The sequence below is a fragment of the Grammomys surdaster genome, unplaced genomic scaffold (genome assembly GCF_004785775.1).
Source record: "Grammomys surdaster isolate TR1022 unplaced genomic scaffold, NIH_TR_1.0 126118, whole genome shotgun sequence".
Taxonomy (NCBI): Eukaryota; Metazoa; Chordata; class Mammalia; order Rodentia; family Muridae; genus Grammomys; species Grammomys surdaster.
The window spans coordinates 3,105,673-3,110,578 of NW_021620926.1; the positions used below are offsets into that span (position 1 = coordinate 3,105,673).

At 37.1% G+C, this 4,906-nt stretch overlaps 1 pseudogene; it reads left to right on the plus strand.

Annotated features, from left to right (window-relative positions):
• The first annotated feature begins 387 nt into the window (after positions 1 to 387).
• The window catches only part of LOC114611627, a 6,264-nt pseudogene continuing 1,745 nt past the window's right edge, over positions 388 to 4,906 (plus strand).

The following is a 4,906-nucleotide window of genomic DNA, read 5'->3' on the forward strand; positions in this document are numbered from 1 at the left end:
ACCTTCAGTGCTTCTTTCTTCTGCTACTTGACAAGGAATGATGCATGCATGATTTTCAGTTTTCCTTTAGCAGCTGTGCATGCAATGAGTCAACCATCATTTCATCTGCTGATGACTGAGTGACCATCTTCTAAAGAGGGCAATAATTATTTTTCCTCTTATTAAATTATATTATTTTCCTCTGATATGGTATACTTAGTAAACATTAAGTAAGCATACGTGCCACTGAGGCTGTATCAGCACAGAGTAAATAAGCATAAACAAGAACTTACCAAGTAACATGATTTCCTTCATCAACCCTACTTAACATACCCAAGGGAAAAATATGAATTATCTGTTATCCATCAAAACTATATTTTATTTCTAAAAAAATACAAGCAGGATTCGATGTACTCAGACGTTGTTCATGTTTATTTTCCTTCTCTAAAATCTTTGGCAGGATTCAGCTCAGGAGAAAGAGCAAAGTTTCCTGATATGACACCTATACAGCTACATGGGGTAGGTTCAAGTTACTCAGCAGCCCCCTGTTTTAAGGCTGGTCACAAGACTCTCCTAGGAATCCCTGTGTCTTCTCCAGGCTCATTTATAGCTTAAAGAATCCCATGTAAAGCAAGACTTTTATGAAAACAGTATCAGGGACATCCAGTCATTGAAATCTCCTATTTTTTAAAGTGTGAGAATGAGCACCACCACAATTTCATACATGAGCCCTAGTATGATCTCAGGTCACATGTCAGATGCAGGATCTACGGTATCATTTTTCCCATCATCCCTTATGGGTTTATCACTTTTTCATTTACAAAGCTCTAAATGTCAAGACTTGTGACTCTATCTAACCTTGAAGCCTCAATGTACAAACATTACCTCGCTTTGCCTCTCTACTCAAGTTCAATATTAATATTGTATGACCCTCATTCAAGTTATAGAAAATTAGAAAGGATGCAGGGTCATTTCATGTACATTTCATACAGAACCCAAAGTAACGCTTCAAATTCTTAAACAAGAGAAATGATTATTTTCATTTTATACCATGAAAGGCAAGCATATCCCTCATTCTCTCATTCTCTCATTCTCTCTCTCTCTCTCTCTCTCTCTCTCTCTCTCTCTCATGAAAATAAATAATTTTTCTAGATAGTATGTGACAAGCTTCGGTGTAAAACAGTCATGATATTTCTGAGATATGGGATAGTTTTTTGTGTATTAAGGAAGTTACATCCCTAAATAAACTGTAGGAGAAAATAATTGAGTGCAATTTTAAGTACAAAGAGAATCCAGCACTAGTAAAATCGAGGGCAAAGGAATGAGCAATGCTGAGCCAGTTAGTACCACACCTTTTGGTGAGAGGATTTAAGCCCATCTCTTCATATTGTGAAAATTTGCACAGAGTCTCCCAGTTAAATCAAGTCAAGCTCACATACTGTAAACATAGCCTGCTGCTCCGGAAAATTCTCCCACTCTTTTAGGCACTGCCTGCCATGCCTTGGTTCCTCCTGTGGCCCTTCCTACCCCAGCAACCTGGTCTAAAGCACTACCAGCTACTTTCTCAGTACCTGCCAGCTGGGATTCTCCATGCACATTGGCTGTCAGGAGAACTGCATTGAGCCCACTATTTGCCAGAGGTCATTGTGTGCTGTCTAGTCCTTGCCAGAAGCCCTGCTACTACCCCAAGAGCTCAATACTCTGCAATACCTTCGAGCAGACATATGCTAGGGCTTTGGGTTTTGGGTACAGCAACTTATATACCCTGGGCTATGTATAAGTCTAGAAGCTACTCAGGGGGAATATTGATCAGGTAGCTTCAGATCTCTGAATTTTGAAATCCATGGCTTCACTTCCCTGAGATTTGATTCCAATATCTGCTACCCAACCTATTTGGCTGCTGTCAACCTTCTTGTTATAGACAGGCATTTGGGTTTACCCTTTATGGATTCGACTAGCAATTTTGTTTATCCTTACATTACCAATGGCAATGTCTTTGAGTGTATGCAACCATTGTTTTCTTGCTTAGCACACTGGTATTTTTCATCCTTCTGTTGACAGACACTTTGATTTTCAACTTCTTCTAGATTTTGATATTTTCATCAACCACAAGTTACGCCTTACTCTTTGGTCTATAGATACCTGTCCTCTCTGCTTGTCATCTAAGAGCAGTTTAAATGCAAACTTCACTCTAATAAACGTGTGAATTCTGACAGCTCTACATATTTTTCACTGTATTATTTTTATAACGTTTCATTTTTTTAGAGATGCAATTAAAGATCCAAATGATTATACAGATGGGTTGGAGAACATATAATTTTGCCTTTGTCAAATTAGTTTTTGGTGGTATTCAATTCTAGGAAGATTGCCATGTGCATCTGCACACTAGGCTAATCAGTAGTAAGAGGTACTTGACATTGAAGCATAAAGAATTTCTGCTAAACTAAAGCATCAGAGTAATTAGGATGCTTCTAAAATATAAATCCTAAAAGCCATATATTATATAATTCATGAGGTGACACCTCCATATAGATAAAAAATGATCTAATATTAGTTTTTGAGTGTAGATGCTGACCAAAGAGGGAAGCGAGCCTTGAACCACTTTAAAGCTCAGCACATTATGCCTCAGAGGCATGTGGACTTCCCTCCTTCCCCAGGTTGGAGATTTGTCCACGTGCTTCATCTCCAGTATACATAAGAAGTAGGGAAGAGCATTTTGTCCTTAGTCTTAGTCTGAGTCTCAAAGCACTGTACGGCTCAAGAACTCAGCTATATATTATTTGACAAATATATTAGAAATCTAGTATTGTCTACAGTAGATGGTGCATAAAAGGAAATTAAAGAAAAAAATCTGGCTTTAAAATAAAGACCTGGAAGTATATTTTGAAGTTGCATTTTGTTGTTGTTGTTTTGTTTTGTTTTATTTTGTTTTTGGAGACAGGGTTTCTCTGTATAGCCCAGGCTGTCCTGGAACTCACTCTGTAGACCAGGTTGGCCTCGAACTCAGAAATCTACCTGACTCTGCCTCCCAAGTGCTGGAATTAAAGGCATGCTCCACCACTGCCTGGCTGAAGTTACATTTATAAGGTGCAATTGAAATTCTAAATTTCAGGGACTTTCAGAAACATTTAGAGTCACTCATGAAATTGTGGACCTCAGGATCTTACCCATATGGGAAAGCTTTATCTTTTAGTGGCTGATGGCATGTAATACACTGCACTCCCATAAGCTTATGAGAGAGTAATAACAGAGACAATTTCTGTTATATATATATACAATACACACATACAATACATATATAATTTATGTACTGTAATTATATATGTATATAATATATATACACAATTACACACACATGCATATATATATATATATATATATATATATATATATATATATATGGCCCACTGAAATAAATATATGATGTGTTGTAGCCATGATGTAGATCATCTGTGGTAGCCTGCTACATTGAACAAGGAAACATGAGACATATGATATTCATCTAATACCAGCAAATATGAGGGAGAGAGTATATTTTAGAAAGGAGCTTCACAAAGTGTTTAAAACTTTGCTATGTTTATAGATCAAATAATCACAGAAGCTGAATTTTTAAAGAAATTTCTATACCTTTTTTTTCCTGAACCATTTAATCTAAAAAATACAGCACCTCATGTAATCAAGGAGTCTTTATTGTTTCTGCTATTCTCAAAATTGCTTCATACAGTAGATTTAACCTATTGTATCTATCTCATTAACCTCTTATGAAAGACTCAAAATAAAGAATAAAAATAAACTCAGATTTAAGCAAAAAGCTAAAAGGGAATAATTTAATTCATTTCAATATATTTTATTAACTGTTATACTAAATGATAGATTAATAGAAAAAATTATTTAATGATACCTTAGAAAGAAATCTTTTTCTCATTTCTTTATTAGTTCTGTGAAATGTGTTTTGAATATATTCAACCTCCAAACTTCTCCAGGTCCCGCTCCTCACACACACTTAGTGTTTTACCACTTTGTGTTTTATTAATCCATCAAGTCCAATCTGTGCTGTTCATAGGTTCTTAGATGTGAGGCCTTTCAGTGTAGAGTTGTTGACCTCTTAGGGGCTAACCACCTACAGAAACTGACTCTCTCTTTCCCGGCAACTATCAGCTGTCAATAGCTCCACAGAGAGGGGTAATAGAGTGGTGGGCTTCATCTCTACCTGTCCCCTCCATGTGATGATTTGATCTGGCGTGGGCTTTCATGAGCTGTGTCTATGTTAACACAATACTTCTGAGATAGTATTTGCAAAAGCCCTGTCTGGAATAAAACACAGTTCCTTGTAGTTCTACTACCTGTGGCTCTTGTACTCATACTGCATCTGCTTCCATAATGACCCTTGAGCCTTGGGACAGGGGACAAGACAACCTTGACTGGTTGTTGGCCTTTGTATTAAACGCCAATTCTGCACATAGAAGCTTCTCTGATGAGGTTGAGAGCTGCATCCACCTGTGGGTTTATAGTGATTCATTTGTTGTCTTTTAATACAGTGTCCATTTAGAAGACTGTAAGTAGTAAGTTCTCCTCGAAGATCATACCCAAGGGCTTGCATATGAAAGCTTCTTATTGCCAAACACAGATGAGTAGTAACCCCATTACCTCCTCAGGCCACATGACAAATACTGTAGTACTAATATGTGTTTCATGTTCTTATATTTTCTGTGATTTACACTTTAACCGTATATTATTTATTTTTACTTTTTTGACATTTTATACAATATGCTTATGTTTTCCCTTTCCCAACTTCTCTCAAATCCTCTTCCCTATGTAACTACCCACCCAACTTCATGTTTCCTTCTCTCTCCCATTCTCCCTCCTCCTTCATTCTCCTTTCTCTCTCTCTCTCTCTCTCTCTCTCTCTCTCTCTCTCTCTCTCTCT